This window comes from Hippoglossus stenolepis, chromosome 7, assembly GCF_022539355.2.
Source record: "Hippoglossus stenolepis isolate QCI-W04-F060 chromosome 7, HSTE1.2, whole genome shotgun sequence".
Lineage (NCBI taxonomy): Eukaryota > Metazoa > Chordata > Actinopteri > Pleuronectiformes > Pleuronectidae > Hippoglossus > Hippoglossus stenolepis.
The window spans coordinates 5,767,095-5,788,631 of record NC_061489.1 but is presented as its reverse complement, the minus strand read 5'-3'; the positions used below and the strand labels follow the sequence as shown (position 1 = coordinate 5,788,631).

The following is a 21,537-nucleotide window of genomic DNA, read 5'->3' as shown; positions in this document are numbered from 1 at the left end:
CAAAACATTAAAAAACATTCAATGCTATTCTTCTCGTTCAGGATCTTACCAGATGGACAAAGAGGACAGCATTCATTCCCTATCTGATACTCAGTTGGATGACAAGTCAGCGTATTCACACAGAAGACTTTGACCAAACATATCTGTGAAGGGTAGGGCAAAGGTTTTCATCTTAGTTAAACTTGGTTGACATGTTGACACGGTCAATAACTGAGAGAGGAGAGGAGAGGAGAGGAGAGGAGAGGAGAGGAGAGGAGACGAGAGGAGACGAGACGAGACGAGAGGAGAGGAGACGACTGGACACTAAAACGACCAAATATTTATTCTTTCATCAATCAATTATGCAGTTGGAAAAATGAATAAAACAAAAAGAAAAACAAATATCTCTGGGTGAAAAAGTTCTGTCACCGACAAAGATGTCATAAGTGTTTGTTGTGATAAGAGCCGACAGCAGTGCGAATGTGCTGTAAACAAAATCATGTGATCTCCACAGAGGGATTAATACGTCACATCCTGCCTCTGCCTGCTGCACCCCCCCTCACTTGACTCCCTCAGAGAATTTGTAATTGTTGTGAACTTGTCTGAGCGGAGAATCTCCTGCTGCGTTGTGCATGTATGAAAGGAAAACTGCAGAGAAATTCAGGTCCCCAATTCTCCGGAGATCCTCCACAGGACATGTCTACAAAACAGCTAATAAGTGACAGAGAGAGGAAAGAGGAGCAGAACTGTAGGTGACGAGGAGCAGTGTGACGCAACTTTACCAACAAAGATGCAGCCTCCAAATGTTTACTTCTCAAATTCATGTTGAACGGCAGGTTGGCAGTTTCCTTGAGCTGAAGTCACCATCACTGAGATCAGACCTGTACATTGGGGAAACTAAACAACCTCTTCATTAACGCATGGCAGAGCACAGGAGAGCTGGTGACTCAGGTCAGGACTCAGCAGTCTGCCTACATCTAAAGGACAATGGACGTTCATTTGAAGACAACAAAGTCCACATTTTGGCCAGGAAAGACAGATGTTTTGAAAGAGGAGTGAAGGAAGCCATCTACGTCAAACTAGGAAAAACATCTCTGAAGAGAGGAGGAGGGTTAAGACACAACCTTTCAGCCACATACAACAGAGTCCTGACTTCCATCCCCAGGAAGTTTCACTGCAATTCACACATTAGGACACATGACCCACAGGGGGCAGGTGTGTCAACAACTCTCAACGACTGTCAACAACTCCCAGTGAAACCAACAGCAAGGTGGGTCCAGCCTCTCAGGTAACCTGGAGGAAACTTAACCAAGTCCAGTTGACCTGTTTTCTAGCACTTGGATATACCATGATCTGGATGACTCAGTGTCTTCACAGGCAGATAACATTAATCAGTAAACCTAGCACTGGAGTCAGCTCAGCTTTTACAGCCCATTGCTCTGCTCACAGTTCTAAGTTCATGCTTATTTCTGTTCCCTTTCAAAGTTCGCAGACGTTTCCACGGTTCAGTGAGATCCAGTGGATTTGATATAAGGGTGTAACCTACATGTGTTGTTGGCTGTTACAAGATACTGTAACACACCACGCTCACACAGCTAAGAGTTGGTTTGATATGTGAGCAGATGTTGTTGTTTTTCTGACATGATAACTGATCACATGATGAGTGCAGGAAGTGGACGAGTGATTTTACCAAGAGTTTTCACCAAACTTCTGACTTGTTCAGAGGTGGGGGTGTGTTCACGTATATTCAGACTCCACCCTTCTTCATCGATATCTGAAAGTGAAAGTTGAACACAACTCAAACACAGACCATGTTCACAGCAGTTGTCTGACATTGAAACTTCCATGATAACACCAGTACACAGCAAACAGATAGCTGATCTCTAATTCTCAGGTGGCTGTTGAAACCTGCAGCTCTCTTGTCTTTAATAAAACAGTTTTCACCACAGAAACATGAGACGTTCAGGGTTTGAACCCTCAAGGTTGAAAGCACTTATTGGAAGTCGCTTTGGATTAAAAGCGTCAGTTAAATGAAATGTAATGTAATGAGATGTTTAAGGGACACGTCATAGAAGACAACACACTATCTGTTGCACTGTTTCAGTTCCAGAAAACATATGGGGCCGATTTATCTGCGACATCTTAACAATCTACTGGTTCACTCCTGCTCTTTATTATACAACATTCAGAGGTTATATAGAAATTCAGTCTGCTTACCGTCGTTAATACGATAAGACCTTCTGCAGGTTCCGTCTATAGGCAGTTAGTTTTCACTTCACAGCAAAGGGAAGGTGTTACTTCCAGGATCAGTAAGACTTCGGGAAGTTGGAAACATATTCACCGATTCGCAGTTTTTCATGATGGCGCAGCGAGTTCAGTAAAGTTGGAAAGATATTCACAGATTCGGACTTCCCGGATCAATAAGTCAAAAGCGAAACGATGTTAAAGCACAAACGCTGCATAATTCCCACCGTAGTAAGGTGGACAACGGGCTACAGGACAGTTATCGTCAGTATGAGTCATCCTCACAGGACATTGGTGTCTATGTACAGCCTGCTGTGAGACGAGTGCGCAGGGACCGTCTACAAAGTGCAACACCGAAAAGAGATATTACACAAATATTCAATAACTTCACTGTAATACTGTATATTCTCACCAAAATCATGTCACAGGTCCAGGGTCTCCTGCTGGCTATGCTACAGTATTTAATTTCGAAAAATATATTTTGCATAAGTTTGGGATATATTATTCAATAACTTCACTGTAATACTATATATTCTCACCAAAATCACGTCACAGGTCCAGGCAGTCCTGCTGGCTATTATACAGTACTAAGTTTGGGAAAAGTGATTTAGCATAATTTTGGGAAATATTTATTATGAAAAATATTCAATAACTTCACTGTAATACTGTATATTCTCACCAAAATCACGTCACAGGTGTAGGATCTCCTGCTGGCTATGCAACAGTAACGTGTTTGGGAAAAGTGGTTTTGTATGTGTTAAAGCTCTATGAGACAAATTGTGATTTGTGAATATGGGCTATACAAATACAATTTGATTGATTGATGTTGAGTCAAAGCTTTTTTTACAAACAGCACAAATATTGCAAAAACACAACTGGCCTAGCCAGTGATAAAACTAATCAGGTGAAGCTTGACATGTCTCTTTGCCGCCTCTGGGTCATAAGTTCTTTGTGGGACTCTGTCCGAATCTGCCCCAGTGTGTAGACGTCTATGATGTGTAGCTGTGAGATTCAGTGTAGCTTCTAGTCTTATTTGAAGTGTGGCACACAGGTCGGTGAGCTCCTGGCTGTGGAAGGATGGATCCATGTCATCTGTCCCGCTTCAATCAGCTGTAAACACAATCAGTACAATTAGCACAGTTCAATGACAACATACACCTATACATGTAACTGAAAAATTATGAATCTAATGAATTTAATCTTACCCTCTTTCTTCTCTGTCGACTCCTGGACTTCTCAATTCTGCTGCAAGAGCTGCAAGGTCCGGTTGGATGTACAGGAAGTTCCTTCATACTGGCTCATAGAACGTCTTAGTACGGCATAGTACAGGCAGCTGGAAAACAACATGAGTAACATGAGTATATTATTAATAAACGGAAATAGTCCTGCCTCGGTTTTTGCCTAAAACCGGGAGCTCTTTCACCAGAGAAATGCTCATGAACATCAGGGTCACAACTCCTGAGAATATATTTCCGACTTTCATTGCCTCATCTGTTGAAATTTTGGATATTCTGGTAAAGGCGCCCTCACCTTAGTACATACAGTGAAGCGAAGGAGAGGTAACGTGCTGTCGATTATGCGTCTCCGCCGGCGGGACTTCGGACACCGCTACCAGGTATATTCCTCTCCAACGTGCGCTCACTGTGCAACAAGCTGGACGAAATCCAGCTATTAGTTGGTAAGAACAGAGACTTCTCCTCATCTTCCGTTCTGTGCTTCACGGAGCGTGGCTGTGTGATTCGATACGGACTCTGCGCTGCAGTTGGCTGGCTTCCAACTTTTCAGAGCGGACCGCCACACGGAACTCTCCGGCAAGACGAAAGGTGGAGGAATCTGCTTCTACACTAACTGCGGCTGGTGCAATGATGTGACAGTGATTCAACAGCACTGTTCTCCTGATCTGGAATATTTTTTATCAAATGCAAACCCTTCTACTACTCCCCCGTGAGTTTGTTTCATTCATTCTGGTCGGTGTTTACATTCCACCGCAAGCCAACGTGCAAGAGGCACAACGCATGCTCGCCGACCAGATACTGTGTGTGGAACAGTACTAACCGGACTCCTTAGTTATTGTCCTCGGCGACTTTAACAAAGGAAATCTCACCCGCGAACTCCCCAAATATAAACAATTTATTAAATGTCCGACCAGAGAGGAGAACATTCTGGATCACTGTTACACCACAGTAAGCAGTGCCTATCACGCCGCCCCCGGGCTGCACTGGGACTCTGGACCACGTCATGGTCCATTTGATTCCTGCATACAGGCAGAAACTAAAACTCTGCAAACCTGTTGTGAGGACTTCAAAGCAGTGGACCAGTGAAGCTGTGGAGGATCTTCAGGCGTGCTTGGACTGTACAGATTGGGAGGTTTTCAGGACTGCTACAAACAGTCTGGACGAGTACACAGAGGCTGTGACTTCTTATATCAGCTTCTGCGAGGACAGCTGTGTTCCATCACGCACCAGGGTGTGTTACAACAATGACAAACCCTGGTTCACAGCCAAACTCAAAAAGTTAAGGTTGGAGAAGGAAGAAGCGTTCAGGAGTGGGGACAGAGACAGGTTTATAGAGTCGAAATACAGGTTTAGCAAGGAGGTGAGAGAAGCTAAACGTCTGTACTCTGAGAAACTCCAACACCAGTTCTCAGCCAATGACTCTGCCTCTGTCTGGAAAGGGCTTAGGCAGATTACAAATTGTAAGCCTAGAACCCCCACTCCACTAACAACCCACGCCTGGCCAACGACTTGAATGAGTTTTACTGTTGCTTGAACACCATCCCCGTAACACCATCCTCCAGCCCATCAACTACACCTCCCCCACCATAGCAAAGGCCTGTGCCTTTCCACAACTGCCCACCTCAGAGCCCCCTCCCTCCTCCCTTCCACAGTGACGACTCTCTCCATCCTGGAGAGGGACGTCAACAGACTCTTCAGGAGACAGAACCCCCGCAAAGCAGCCGGGCCAGACTCTGTCTCTCCATCAATCCTGAAGCACTGTGCTGATCAGCTGTCTCCGGTGTTCACAGCCATTTTTAACACCTCACTGGAGACATGCCACGTACCAGCCTGCTTCAAGACCTCCACCATCATCCCTGTCCCCAAAAAAACTAAGATCACTGGACTCAATGACTACAGACCCGTCGCCCTGACCTCTGTGGTGATGAAGGCATTTGAGCGCCTTGTGCTGCTCCACCTCAAAGCCATCACTGACCCTCTCCTGGACCCCCTGCAGTTTGCCTACAGAGCCAACAGGTCTGTAGACGATGCAGTAAACATGGCCCTTCACTTCATCCTCCAGCACCTGGACTCCTCAGGAACCTACGCCAGGATCCTGTTTGTGGACTTCAGCTCTGCCTTCAACACCATCATTCCGGCTCTGCTACAGGACAAGCTCTCCCAGCTGAGTGTGCCTGACTCCACCTGCAGGTGGATCACAGACTTCCTGTCTGACAGGAGGCAACACGTGAGGCTGGGGAAGCATGTCTCTGATTCCAGGACCATAAGCACCGGTTCCCTCAAGGCTGTGTTCTTTCCCTCTACTCTTCTCCTGTATACCAACAGCTGCACCTCCAGTCATCAGTCCGTCAAACTCCTTAAGTTCGCGGACGACACCACCCTCATTGGGCTCATCTCTGCTGGGGACGAGTCCGCCTACAGGTGGGAGATTGACCATCTGGTGACCTGGTGTGGTCAGAACAACCTGGAGCTAAATGCTCTGAAAACAGTGGAGATGGTTGTAGACTTTAGAAGGAACCCAGCCCCACCCACCCCCATCACCCTGAGACTCCCCAGTCGACACGCGGAGTCCTTCCGCTTCCTGGGCACCATCATCTCCCAGGACCTCAAGTGGGAGCTGAACATCAGCTCCTCACCAAAAGAGCTCAACAGAGGATGTACTTCTGCGGCAGCTGAAGAAGTTCAACCTGCCAAAGACAATGATGGTGCACTTCTACACCTGCATCATCGAGTCCATCCTCACCTCCTCCATCACCATCTGGTACGCTGCTGCCACTGCCAATGACAAAGGCAGACTGCAGCGTATCATCCGTTCTGCTGAGAAGGTGATTGGCTGCAATCTGCCATCTCTACAGGACCTGTTTGCCTCTAGGACCCTGAGGCGGGCAGGTAAGATTGTGGCCGATCCTTCCCACCTGGGTCACAAACTCTTTGAGGTACTTCCTCCGGCAGGAGGCTGCGGTCCATCAGGACCAAAACCTCACGCCACAAGACCAGCTTCTTCCCGGCTGCAGTTGGTCTTATCAACAAGGCCGGGACCCCACCTGACTTGGACCCTTAACCCGCCCCCACCTCAAGTCTGTGTTACATTAACACACATTAAACTGCACATTGCACATTCTCATTGCACTCCTGTTTTGCATTTTGCATTTACTTTATTTTATATATATATATATATTTTTTTTTTATATATATATCTTTTATTTTATATTTGTTTTTTTTTCATGTGTGTAGTACTTATTGTGTTTTTATGTTTTATGTTCCTTGTATGCACCTATATACCAAGGCAAATTCCAGGTAGGTGTAAACCTACTTGGCAATAAATACTTCTGATTCTGATTCTGATTCAGATTCTACATCACCGTTGGAAGATCCACAGTAAAAACACTTTTACTAAACAGTTACTTACATACAATGGCGTCATTTTCCACACTGAAAATCCGGACTAAGTCTCGGCCTAATGTGCAGTGACTGCCTCGTTGTGGGGGCTCAGGCTGTGAAAACACAATGATGAAGTGGATCAGATAAAGTAACGTATACAATGTATTTTATACAGCACAGCACGTCTCTTCTTTAATCTTACCCTCGCTCCGGTTCGTGGCGCCGGCCATTTGCCTCAGAGGTGTGAAGAGACGGGCTGTTTCCTATAAAATACAACCGGACAAAAAGTTACGTTTATGATGAAAAACTTAACGAGAACAAACTCTTAAGTTTAAGCAGTTCGTACATATTTAAACATGCACTAGTTCTGCTCAAGCACTTGATGCTCTCTTCTTCTTTTAGCAACTTTCTTGCTAATCCCACAGTTGTTAACACGCTATTCAGATCTAAGAGTTACTTAGCAGTTAGCAATGGCTTCTCTCTGTAGTTTAGCTCTTACCATAATGTTGGGATTGTGCGCCCCTCTTCTCCGCCTCGACTCGTCCACACTGGGCCCGCGGCTTTACTTTTCAACGCACTCATCCTCTCCTCCAGGGAAACAGTGTTGTGTCGACTTCAGCAAGACACGAGGCGGTAGTTTCATGTCTGCGGAGACAGACGCTTCATTCACGAGGCTGCCCCCACCCCTGTCTAACATACTGCATTTGTTTAGAGTTCAGTTTCATTGCCATCTTCACAGACACATATTCAAAGGAAAACATAGATTTTAGTCTTAACAAATATTCAAAGGAAAACATAGATTTTAGTCTTAACAATATTCAAAGGAAAACATAGATTTTAGTCTTAATAAATATTCAAAGGAAAACATAGATTTTAGTCTTAACAATATTCAAAGGAAAACATAGATTTTAGTCTTAACAGAGGACACATGAAGCTTAACCCATACAATAAAAGCACGTTCACCAACTTGTGAGGGATGTTTTCATATGACACGTGTTTGGTGTGTGCGCTTTGTAATGATCATCAGCATCAAGAAAGCTCTTTGCGTGGAGCTGGTGTTAGGATTTTAATAATATAATTAGACACTATAGCCCCAAAAAGAATCGATTTTACGCGCACCATGTTTGTACCTTAACAGAAAGAATTAATGTGTGTGTGTCTGTGAAGATGGCAATGAAACTGAACTCTAAACAAATGCAGTATGTTAGACAGGGGTGGGGGCAGGGCAGTTTGGGCTGAATATGTGGGAGAATGTGTGGCCTTCACATAGTGACTGTTAGTAGCCGTTGCTGGCTGGTTTTAATCTTGAAGTTGGTTGGTGTGTGTGTGTGTGTGTCACATCGCAGTTCAGTCTCGCACCTGTCTGATAATGCCTGTTGTGGAGACTGTACATCTGTGGCATACAATACACTGTACTTTAACTTGTTCTCATACCTAACTTACTATATTACAGCCTAAACTCCATTAGCTTTATTCAAACATCACACATACATGAATGCACTGTTTTCATAAGAAACTGTGACCTACCCTGAGAAAGAATTCAAGCCGCTGCCACTACGTTCTGAAGGACAGATAGGAAAGGCGTTGTTTTGTCTAAAAATGCGCATGCTTACGCACACAGAACATACAGCCGATAACACAGGAACAAGGTTTCTCACTCCAATGAATAACAACACCATATCTGCAAAAATACTGAAGACCCACAAGGCTTCAGCTGAAGGCCTGTCTGTAAAACATGAAACCAAACACTGTCAGAATGTGAAGATTTTCCCAGCTACTGTCACAGGAGGGCGAACCTGGGAGCGGCTCCTCATCATTCGCAGACTCCAGGGCCAAGAGGATGGGACCATGCCTGCGCACCAGCAAGGGAGAGCCAAGGTCTGAACCATGGTGACTCCCCTCGTTATTGACCAATGAAGTTATACCTACTATTATAAGTACTGTACCCGCCGTCCGTTCAGGGCGACTCTTGACTACCCCGTGCTACTAGAAAGCCGAGGCTGTGTATTGTGTATATGTGCACATAGCTATGCTGTACCTTTTCATTGCTTCTGAATAAATACTTGTTGAACCAAACCGAGACCAGCTCTTCTCATATCTCGGGATAAAAGAACACGACACTGGCCACGCGTGTGTATTCTTCATAACTCCCTGTGTCTACTATGAATGATGAGCATCAGTTTGTAAAGCCTGTTATTAGGTCTGCTGCTTGTTCTAACAAACTTGCCTGTTTGGAATGGACTAGATTTTACCTGACATGCATTTTATAGGTGCACTAGTTAAAATTGCAAGATTCCCATTTTGATATAAAAATGCAAATCTTGTATTTTTAACAGTTCAGTCAGACAACTCACGTTTGAATGTTTATTCAACAGTAGAACAGGTTTAGTGTTTGGCGTCTAGGCTTCGACTTAATCACTCCCCCATATGATACACAGGAATGATGGGAGTGATGAGCTAATACTGTAACCCCCGTCGGAGCGTACAGGTGGATTCTGGGGTGGTGGAGGGGCTGAGACAATTGTCTGTGATACTGCGTAGTAGTTAGGAAGCAGAGAGAGGGATGGGAATTCCTCTGCTTAAATAGACCGCCTAATGAGGTGGATGAGTACCCTAGATGGTAGTGGCGAGTGAAGTATGTCACATGATGTATGTCACATGAAGTGTGTCACATGGTGTATGTCACATGATGAGTGTCACACGATTGAAACAGCGCAGCTTGAGTTGCCTGCCAGAACTAGCTCGCCGGCGTCGCTCCATTTCAGTCAGACAACTCACGTTTGAATGTTTATTCAACAGTAGAACAGGTTTAGTGTTTGGCGTCTTAATCACTCCCCATATGATACACAGGAATGATGGGAGTGATGAGCTAATACTGTAACCCCCAAAACTGCGCAAATTCGGAGCCTGATGGTTGGATCGGTATCTGCTATGTGTGTGCTATTCGCCGCACAGGTGGCCATTCTCCATTGGCGCATTGGCTCACGGGAGAATATTCTACCTAGTGAGACTGATATGTGCGCCATTCACCGCCGCGGTGTGGCCATTCTCCGTTGGCGCATTGGCCTGCGGGAGAATATACTACCTAGTGAAAATTGTTATGTGCGCCATTCACCGCCGGGTTGGCCATTCTCCGTAGGCGCATTGGCCTGCGGGAGAATATACTACCTAGTGAAAACTGTTATGTGCGCCATTCACCGCCGCGGTGTGGCCATTCTCCGTAGGCGCATTGGCCGGCAGGAGAATATACTACCTAGTGAAAACTGTTATGTGCGCCATTCACCGCCGCGGTGTGGCCATTCTCCGTAGGCGCATTGGCCTGCGGGAGAATATACTACCTAGTGAAAACTGTTATGTGCGCCATTCACCGCCGCGGTGTGGCCATTCTCCGTAGGCGCATTGGCCGGCAGGAGAATATTCTACCTAGTGAGACTGATATGTGCGCCATCGCCGCCGCGGCGTGGCTATTCTCCGTTGGCGCATTGGCTCGCGGGAGAATATACTACTTAGTGACACTGCATAAGGTTAGAGGAATGTACTACCATGTGAATGTGGATCCTCGGAAGCATGTCACAGTGAATAACCAGCGGATCGAATGCTCTAATCCCAGCAACCACCAGATTTGCAATGAATAGAATTTTACATCGGAACAGATATACACTTTATTCAGGCTCAAGGGGCAGGAACTCATGATCTTTTGGGCATGCAGAATGTCCTCCTTATGGAACCTGACGTAGCGTTGGTATGCAGAGGATGACCAGCGGCCCAGGGATTTAAGAGTGGCGGCAGGCAGATGTAGAGCTGCAGTCGTCGCTGCACCAATTCTTAATGAGTGAGGAGAGTAATGTTCGGGTGGTAGGCCACAGCTCCGACCAGATCATGAAGCATAGTAGAAAACCAGGATCTCTCATGGGTTTGCGGCCATCGATGGTGAAGAGAGGTGCCAATCGATGGGTTTGGAAGGTGATGCAGAAATTTTGTCATGGAAGAGAAGTGTATGTTGCAATGTAAATTAGAGTGCCTTGACTAAATCTATCCGTTTTGGAGTGTTTTAAATACACTGAGTACATGTGCTCTTCTAGTGTTACATCAGAAAGAGTGAGGTCATGCTGGGGATCAAAGGCAAGAGACCTTGTAGTGTATTCACCACACCTTAGAAACCCAAAGAAAGCCATCAATAGGACAGTTTCCAGCATCGAATCGAAGTACGGTGAAAAACAACCCTGTCTTAACCTTAATACCAATTTGTGCACCAGTGCAATAGTGAGGGGAAGTCTTTGGTCTTTGCCTGGAGGACGTGCCTTTTTAAGGCCATTGAGGATCAGCTGGATGGAGGGATTCGTGAGGAGACTTTGGGAGGCTGGATCTTGACATCTCATTTGAAACTGAATGCCTGCTAGCATAGCTTTAATACTTTGTGCTTTCAGATTGCGGGATTCAAATGAGTACACGATGAAAGCACAAACTACCGAAATTTTTGTTGGTAGAGGACTGATGAGGAGGCTGGCGCAAAAGGAAGAGTAGAAAAACCAAGCTGAGTCATATGTTTTAATAGTGCTTTTGGCTAAACCGAGTCTCATGTATTTCGAGGCAGTGTGCAGCAGATCCTGCAGGGGCTTGGACGTGTTCAAATGATGATCATCTGATTGAACGGAGGGCATGGAATGCTGGAGGGCTTGGCCTGGGGACAAATTGCTTTGAATTCCTGAAATTTGAAACGAGAAAGAGCGTCAGCTACACGATTTTGGTGCCCAGGAATATAGCTAGCTCGAAGAATGAAGTTATTGAGAACGCTCAACCAGGTTAAACGTCGCATGAGATTATTTATTATCGATGTTTTTGAGCGGCCGTTATTGATGATTTCTACCGTTGCTGCATTGTCACAGAACACGGTAATTTGTTTCGTAGCCCAACTTTTTCCCCACAGAGTGCAAGCCACGACGATGGAGTAGAGCTCATAAAGGGCTGTGGATTTGGATTCGTCATTGAGGCGATGGATTTCAGTTGGCCAGACATCTGCGAACCATTCATTATTATAAAATCCCCCAAAACCAACAGAAGGGCGGCATCGGTAAAGAACTGGATGGAATCTGAAGATTCCACGAAGTCATTATAAAAGAATGAAATACCATTCCATTCTTAGCATAACAAGGACCAGAAGCGCAGATCTGCTTGACAACCTTCATCTAGAACCACTGGATCATTTCGATTTTGGACGGAATAAGCCAATTCTATTAAGCGGGATATGAACGAGCGACCATGTGGAATTATGCGCATCGCGAAATTGAGGTGGCCTAACAGAGATAAAAGATCTCTTTTAGTGATAATGGCATTAGTCGACCGGATTTTAATAGCTGCTCTGATGCGAGACAATTTGTCTTGTGGCAGAGATGCTTGCATGAGTAAGCTGTCAAGGGTTATACCGAGAAAATCCAGGCGGGTGGACGGGCCTATTGTTTTCTCTTCTGAGAGAGGAACACCTAACTCGCTGAAAAGGTTCCTAATTGCAGAGATGTTGCGAGCTGGTGGTGATGAGGGAAAGTCTATGACTAGGAAATCGTCCAAAAGATGTAGGACGAACGGGAGTTTGTACGAGTTGTAAAGAATCCAGCATAGTGCTTCTGAGAGAGTGTTAAAAATGGAGGGGCTACTGCGGCAACCGAATGTCAATTTGACGGAATAATAAAACTTTGAATTCCATTTAATACAAAAAAGGTTCCATTGAGAGGGGTGAAGTGGAAGGACTTTGAAGGCATCGGTAATGTCGGCCTTTCCTAGCCATGCACCTGCTAACTTAATCATCTGTATTGCGTTGTTGATGGAAGCGTAGAATAAAGAAAAGGGTTCTTTGGGAATTAGGCTGTTTATACTGGGAATTGTAGAATTGTGAGGAGCTGAGAGGTCGATGATGAGATATTTCCTGGTGGCGACCCCTATGGGGCTTACTCTGAAGATGGGAAAGGGGAGTTTTGACAGTGGACCTATCATATATCCTTTTTAATCTCTTTTAATAGGAGTTCTTCTACCACTTCTGGCTCTTTGCATGCAGATTGCAAGTTTTTACAGACATGGGTCACTTTGGGGAGCCAGCATAAACCTGCTAAAAATCCTTGGACCAAGCCGGTGATTAGGTAATTAACAAATCCTCTACTCGGGTGTTTTGACAGAGCCTTAGAGAGAGCAGGGACGTTCACAGGAGTTGATGGATGCTTCATTTTTATTTCCCCGATTTTGCAGGACGGAGCCTCCTGGGACACACAGAACGTGGGTGACTGTCTGCACACCGACTACATATATGCATGAATTTACAGTTTGGATATGTACAAACATTCTCATTGAAGTTATTGCAAGTTGCTAAATTTAAGCCTGAGAATTGTACCTGTCGCTGTGAAGGATGGATAAATGAAGTGGACGCTGGATGTTTGGCCTGAGGCTGAGATCTTGAGGAAGACAATTCTTGTATCGCAGTTCTTGGACAGGGTGAGGTGGTGTGGGAGGAGAACCGCAGATGGAGCAGGCTAGGATTTTCTGGCGGTAAAATGACGGCTGATTAGGGCCAGATCGACTACAGACCAATTTAATTGCTGATTAAATTTCTGAATGTACATGGCAGCTTTCGCGGAGAAGGATTTATGGTATTCATAGAACAGTGATCCACCGTATGAGAGTGCGAGGTCTGAAATAATGGCTAGATAGGTATCAAGTTCCTCTCTGCGTAGTGGATAAACCTCACATATAGTGTCTCTGAAGACACCGAAGGCAACGTTAAATTCAGCCAAGGTAGTGTTTTTGACAGTCTGGGGTCGCTGTCTTTTAAAACAACGGAAAACTCCCAAATCCACATATCTCTTATCAGCAGTTTCCAACCAGATAATATTATCTTCACAAGATTAACATCATGGCCTGTTAGAATGTGGTTCCTGAGGAATCAGAAATTGCTGCTGCTGGAGGGAAGAACCTGGTGCCCACGGTTGGGGCTGGAACTGCAGTTCCTAATGTCCTTTGAGGTGTGACGTCAGTCGGAAGTATGCACGCTTGCGCGGCCAGGAAGTAGCCGAGGATGGTCCGGGATTATTTGCATTGCCCATGGGGAAGGCGACGTTTACTTCTAAAGTTTGAATTCTTGTATTTATAACTTTAGAGACGATTTAATTTCTCGTAGAGTGGACAGGATGGATGCTTCGGCGGATGGACCGTGTTCTGGTGTCTTCTGCTTTTTTGATGGTATATTGTCGGCGGTTTAAAGAGAGGATGGTGGAGCACCGCGCTTCTTTGCTGGAGCTTTGCCTTTACCTTTTGGAGGAGCGCTGACTGGATTGTCGGCGTTTGAGCTGCGGTGTGCGTCATCAGTCGGATTATCTTGAGTCAAAAGGTAATCGAAGAGTTCCTCGTGGTTGAGGCCAGCTGGAACTGAAATCTTACGAACATACAATTCTTCCAAAATGCGGTGAATGGGCCACCCGGCGAGACGTTTGCGGGTGACGCGGGAGCTTCGACGCTGACGTTGGGTGTCAGAATCGTTCTCGGATTGAACCTCGACGGAGGGACCCTGGGTTTCAGGGATGAGTCCGACGTCTTCCTCTGAGGACTGAGCCTCATTCTCAGAATCAGAGATGGCAAGAGACATGGCGATCGACAGAACCAGGAGGTAGGATAACAATCTCATAAGTAAGTATGCTGAAACGCTGAGACAATTGTCTGTGATACTGCGTAGTAGTTAGGAAGCAGAGAGAGGGATGGGAATTCCCTCTGCTTAATAGACCGCCTAATGAGGTGGATGAGTACTGTAGATGGTAGTGGCGAGTGAAGTATGTCACATGATGTATGTCACATGAAGTGTGTCACATGATGAGTGTCACACGATTGAAACAGAACTAGCTCGCCGCGTCGCTCCATTTTGGATCCCTAAATTTCCCAGACCTAAACCCTCCTAAATCTGGTAGGAGTTAGCCAAATACACGTACAGCCTCTTTAGTTAGGGCTGTTGCACAACTCACAATACATAATACACAAAGGTTTTTTTGTTTGGTATTTGCACTGCTGTCATTCCAAGGCACTATTATAAATCTATGTGCTGACTTACCAAGATGAGTGTTACAACCCAACCCTGGAGAAAACCCAGTCACAACATGATGAATGAGTCTCCCCTCTTCCAGCTCCCAAGAACCACCAGCAACAAATTATTACAGCCCGTTTAAAGGTTTATTAAAACTCTTTTTGCTTCAGGGTGGACCAACAGTAAAACAACAAACAACAACAACCTTAAGGCGATCAGCCTAAACTTACCTAGTCAAATTAAAGAAACCAAAGGAAAAGTTATTGACCTAACTCTTAATCAAAAAACAGGAAAACAAGCTGCCTGGATACAAACCTACACACTTACACTACAGTCAATCATCCACTCAGTCAGTCATTGAGCCAAACAATCCAGGTGCACCCCCCTGTGTGATTTGGGCGGTCTATTCTACGTACTACGGTAAGCGAGTCGCGTCATTTCCTGTTTTCCTGCCGCTGGTGGTGGTCGCTGTCTCTGAACTAGCTCCTCTGCTAACACAGATATTTCTCTATATCACTACGGCTAAGTCTATAGTTAAACATCAACACATACCAACTCCTACTCTTTGGTGCTTAGTGATTCTGTGTACTTACATCAGCGTGTCACCGGATTCTTCTGTTTGAGCTCACCCTCGTAGTCTAATATAGAAGCGATGGCATCTCTCTCTCCCTCTCGCTCCCCTGCTCTCTCTTGCTCCGAGTGTCTCATGTTTACTTACTCCTCTGCCTCCTTTAACAGTAGTGGTACATGTAATAAATGTAGTGTATTGGTAGCGATGGAGGCGAGGCTTAGCGACTTAGAAGCTCGGCTCCGCTGCTTAGAACCTCCGTTAGCTGTAGTTAGCCAGCCCCCGCTAGCCGCCGCGGAGCCACTTAGCTTAGCTTCCGCTAGCAGTCCCTCGACTTGTCCCGTGCAGCCGGGAGCCCAGGGCGGCTGGGTGACTGTCCGGAGGGGGCATAGTGCTACCCTTAAAAAGCCCACGATTAAAGACCCACCAGCTCACATTTCAAATAGATTTTCTCCACTCAGCGACGCACCCGTTGAGAAGCAAACTCTGGTCATTGGTGACTCGGTTCTGAGAAACGTGAGGTTAGCGACACCAGCGACCATAGTCAATTGTATTCCAGGGGCCAGAGCCGGCGACATCGAATCCAAACTGAAGCTGCTGGCTAAAACTAAACGTAAATACAGTAAGATCGTAATTCACGTCGGCAGCAACGACTCCCGGCTTCGTATGTCGGAGGTCACTAAAGTTAATGTGGAGTCGGTGTGTGCTTTCGCAAAAACGATGTCGGACACAGTAATTTTCTCTGGCCCTCTCCCTAACACAACAGGTGATGACATGTTTAGCCGCATGTTGTCTTTTAACCGCTGGCTGTCGAGGTGGTGTCCTGTAAACGGTGTGGGCTTTGTAGATAATTGGCAAACTTTTTGGAGGAAACCTGGTCTTGTTAGGAGAGACGGCGTTCATCCCACTTGGGATGGAGCATCTCTCTTATCTAGGAATATTACCCAGTCTATTAAATGACAACCCAGAGTTGGGACCAGGACGCAGAGCTGCAGTGCTAAACACGTCTCTGCGCTCCCTCTGGATCAGTCACACAACCACAAACCCATAGAGATTGTGTCTGTCCACCGTCCCGTTACATTATTTAAATCAAACAATAACAGAGGGAGAATTCCACACAAAAATCTAATACAAATTAACACAACCTCTGCAACAACTCAGGAAATAAAGACTTTTAAATGTGGTCTGTTAAACATAAGATCATTGTCATCAAAGGCTATTTTAGTTAATGAACTAGTCTCAGATCATAAAATAGATTTATTGTCCCTCACTGAGACGTGGCTGCATCCTGATGAATATGTCAGTCTAAATGAATCTACTCCCCCCAGTCATGTAAATACACACGTTCCCAGAGAATTTGGTCGAGGAGGTGGAGTTGCTGCTATTTTTAACTCCAGTCTATTAATTAATCCTAAACCTAAACTAAGCTACAACTCATTTGAATGTCTTGTTCTTAGTCTTCCACGTCAATCAAGAAACACCAACAGCCAATCATATTTGCTGTAGTTTACCGTGCCCCTGGGGCTTATACTGAATTTTTAACAGAATTCCCTGAGTTTTTATCAAACCTAGTCCTAAAGACCGATAAAATTATTATTGTTGGTGACTTTAATATTCATGTTGACAATAATAAAGATAGCCTTAGCGTAGCATTTATTTCGCAATTAGACTCAATTGGTTTCAGTCAGTGTGTACACCAACCTACTCATTGTTGTAACCACACACTTGACCTTATATTATCATACGGTGTCAAAATTGAAAATCTAACAGTACTTCCGCGCAATCCAATTCTATCAGACCATAATTTAATAACCTTCGATTTTTCACTATCAGAATATATGCCACTAATAATGAACTCATTTTCAAGATGTTTACCTGATAGTGCTGTAGCTAAATTTAAGGAAATAATTCCGATTACATTTAAACCCGTACTATCCGTCGATATAAACAACAAATTCATTAAAAACCCTAGCTCCACTGAGATTGACCATCTCGTCGATAGCTCTGTAAAGTCATTACGACTAACATTAGACTCAATAGCGCCTCTAAAAAAGAAACATATAAAACATAGTAAATTAGCTCCGTGGTATAATTCCAAGACACATGAGTTAAAACAAGTATCAAGAAAACTAGAAAGGAAGTGGCGCTCCAGCAACCGTGTTGAATATCTCCTAGACTGGAAGAGCAGTGTTAAAGCATATAAGAAGGCCCTCCACAAAGCAAGAGCTGCCTACTATTCAAAACTAATAGAAGAGAATAAAAACAACCCCAGGTTTCTCTTCAGCACTGTAGCCAGGCTGACTGAGAGTCACACCTCCACCGAACCCAGTATTCCTCGATCCTAAATAGCAATATCTTTATGAATTTCTTTAATGATAAAATTATAACCATTAGAAATCAAATCAACCATCTCCTGCCCTCAATTGGCACTAATACCCCATCAAGAATAGAAAACTCAGAAACGGCCAAGAATCCTACCAATTATTTAGACAGCTTCTCTCTGATCAGCCTCGATCAGCTGACCAAAATAATCTCATCTTCTAAACCAACAACTTGTATCTCAGACCCCATTCCTACAAAATGACTTAAAGAAATTCTGCCCTAATTGACAGTTCATTACTGAACACAATCAATCTGTCATTATCATCAGGATATGTACCACAGTCTTTTAAAATAGCTGTAATCAAACCCCTCCTCAAAAACCCACCTTAGACCCAGAGGTTTTAGCCAATTATCGTCCGATATCTAATCTCCCCTTCCTGTCTAAAATCCTAGAAAAGTTGTAGCCAATCAGCTGTGTGAGTTTCTCCAGGAAAATAATATATATGAAGACTTTCAGTCAGGGTTTAGAGCCAATCACAGCACAGAGACAGCCTTGGCAAAAGTCACTAATGATCTTCTAATAGCTTCAGATCAGGGGTTTGTGTCTGTCCTCGTTCTGTTAGATCTTAGTGCAGCATTTGACACAATTGACCATAATATTTTATTACAGAGACTAGAACAGTTAATTAGCATTAAAGGAACCGCCCTAAAATGGTTTAAATCCTATTTCTCAGACCGCTCCCAATTCGTGCAAATTAATGATGAGTCATCTGTGCGCACCAAAGTTAACCATGGTGTTCCACAAGGCTCTGTGCTCGGCCCAATTTTATTCTCATTATATATGCTTCCACTTGGAAACATTATCAGGACACACTCGGTAAATTTCCACTGCTATGCGGATGACACCCAGTTATACTTGTCAATAAAACCTGAACAAAGTAATCAAATAACTAAACTCCAAGCATGTCTCAAGGACATAAAAACCTGGATGACCCGCAATTTTCTCTTATTAAACTCAGATAAAACAGAGGTTCTAATACTTGGCCCTAAACACCTTAGAGATACATTATCTAACGATATAGCTGCGCTAGACGACATTGCCCTTGCTTCCAATGAAACAGTCAGGAACTTGGGAGTGATCTTGATCCTGATTTATCCTTTAATTCTCACTTAAAACAAATTTCTAGGACAGCCTTTTTTCACTTGCGTAATATCTCCAAAATCAGACATGTCCTTTCTCAAAAGGATGCAGAAAAACTAATCCACGCCTTTGTTACATCCAGACTGGATTATTGTAATTCCTTATTATCAGGCTCCAGCAGTAAGTCGTTAAAGACTCTGCAGCTTGTCCAAAATGCCGCAGCACGTGTCCTGACAAGAACCAAGAAAAGAGAGCACATTTCTCAGTATTAGCTCGCTACACTGGCTTCCGGTTAAATCTAGAATAGAATTTAAAATTCTCCTCCTCACCTTCAAGGCCCTTAACAATATGGCACCATTATATCTTAAAGAGCTGTTAGTACCTTACCAACCCACTAGAGCACTGCGCTCCCAGAATTCAGGCTTACTTGTCGTCCTAAAGTCTCTAAAAGTAGAGTAGGAGCCAGAGCTTTCAGCTATCAAGCTCCTCTCCTGTGGAATCATCTCCCACTTTCAGTTCGGGAGGCAGACACCATCTGTACGTTTAAGAGTAGGCTTAAAACCTTCCTTTTTGATAACGCTTATAGTTAGAGCTGGTCCAGGCTTGTCCTAGACCTGCTCTTAGTTATGCTGTATAGGTCTAGAAGGCGGGGGACACATGACACACGGAGCTTCTCTTTCCAGCTTCTCCTTCCTCTTCTCAATCTTTATCACATCAAAGTAATTCATATCCCATCAATACATGTTACTGACTTGACTTCTTCCCGGAGTCCCTTTGCCTTATTGTCCGCAGACCCAGGGGCCCGGCTGTGGCCACATCATGGATTAGGATCTGTGGATCACGTATCAGAGGTCGTAATGGTGGATCCAGTATGGCGGACTCTGCATCGTGCTGGCTGATCGTGATAACAAAGGCAGATCCTTTATCGTGTTGGCATCAGATACTGGTAGTGGACCACGACCGAGGTGGCAGCTGATGGTGGATCCTAATGGCGGCAGTGGACAATAACTGTGGACTATAGTGGCATCCGATCTTGATGGTGGATCATGATCTTGCTGGCTGCTGACCATGGACTATGATTGCAGCAGGACTGCTCGATACATAGTATTTCTCCTCAGACACTTGACCATTAATGACATTAATCCACCAATTCACTGACCTTCAGTTATACTTCAAAATGTTTACCTAATCAATGCTGCTAAAACCTTTATCTTGATGTTCTCCTTTACACTTGACATCCATTGCACTTCTGTCCGTCCTGGGAGAGGGATCCCTCACATGTGGCTCTCTCTGAGGTTTCTACGTTCTTTTTTTTCCCTGTTAAAAGGGTTTTAAGTAGTTTTCCTTACTCTTGTTGAGGGTTAAGGGCAGAGGATGTCACACCATGTTAAAGCCCTATGAGACAAATTGTGATTTGTGAATATGGGCTATACAAATAAAATTTGATTGATTGATTGATTGATTGAAACACACCTGAAACACATCACACACAGGCACCACAGCAGAGGGAGAGAGATCCACAAAACAGACACGGCAGATTAAAGTACATACACCTATGCTCAGGACATCTCACGACCTCAGGGCGTTACATGAGAGAACAAAAAAATCAATGTTAACCCTAAATCTAAATATTAAATCTAAATATTAATCTCAACATTACATCTAAATATGAATATAAATCTAAATCTAATACTAAATATAAATCAAAGTCTAAATGTCTAAACACAGAATTGACCTTAAGGTTCTCCTCCTTTCATACAAGGCTCTGAATGGGCTAAGACCTAGTTATATAGCTGACTCTCTAACACAGGAATATCTGCTTCTTCGTTAGTTGAGCTAAAAACTCAACCGCTCCTCTAACTAGAATTTAACAAGTTAATCACTATACTGAGTTCATTAACATATGTATGGCTTACTTGACACTTTTACCTGCAATTGCATAGGCAATGTGGACAGTTTAATGTATTCTGATATTGTTATTGTAAAAATGATTATTTGGACTCAAATATGAAAATGTGAACAAAGTCAATTTATAACAGAATTGTTCACATTGTTTTATGCCGGGACCTTCAAAATTCATATTTTGCAAAGAGTATCTTTGTAAACCACAACAAACCATAGCCATAATAACAAACAACTTTCAGTAATTTTCACAGATATTGAGTACAGGAGAACATTACTGTATAGTGGGAGTTGTGACTGAAGGATGATCTGCTGACACCAGGGCTTTCAGTCTCAGGCTGTTGGCCTTCCCTCAGACGAAACATCCTCATTCCATCTCATTACTTGTGTGTAGTTTTGCCATTTGTGCGGACACCGGTGTAATAATGATTTGTTATTTCCTCCCAACACTCTGCAATAGAGCAAAGATGGCCCGAGTAAAAATCATGATAGCACCTACCTCTGGAGAGGAACGTGTATTCACAGCCTCTGTTCAGGAGCAGTTCCGCTTTCTAAACAACAAACACTGGATCTCATCAAAGCAGGAAACTGCTCACTCAAAGCAGAAAACTGCTCTCTCCTGAGAGCATGGCGACATCAGCGGTGCCGGAGGTAAAACTATAGTCACAGCTTCTCACTTTACTCTTTCACCAGAGAGCTTCTATGGATT

The 21,537-nt window shown here is 44.3% G+C and overlaps 2 long non-coding RNA genes across 3 annotated transcripts; both read right to left on the bottom strand.

The window, feature by feature from the left end:
* Nucleotides 1-45: 45 nt before the first annotated feature.
* LOC124852081 lies at nt 46-2,577 on the bottom strand. The gene is made up of 3 exons (XR_007032822.1): nt 2,197-2,577; nt 762-1,753; nt 46-143 (listed from the first exon to the last, which is right to left on the bottom strand). It is a non-coding gene; the product is annotated as an uncharacterized LOC124852081 (long non-coding RNA).
* Nucleotides 2,578-3,516: 939 nt separating this feature from the next.
* LOC124852089 lies at nt 3,517-21,367 on the bottom strand. 2 transcript variants are annotated; one of them, XR_007032833.1, is made up of 4 exons: nt 21,328-21,367; nt 7,042-7,529; nt 6,868-6,952; nt 3,517-3,556 (listed from the first exon to the last, which is right to left on the bottom strand). It is a non-coding gene; the product is annotated as an uncharacterized LOC124852089 (long non-coding RNA). The 2 variants fall into 2 exon arrangements; XR_007032832.1 differs by lacking the exon at nt 21,328-21,367 and having other exon boundaries at nt 7,042-7,639.
* Nucleotides 21,368-21,537: the final 170 nt, after the last annotated feature.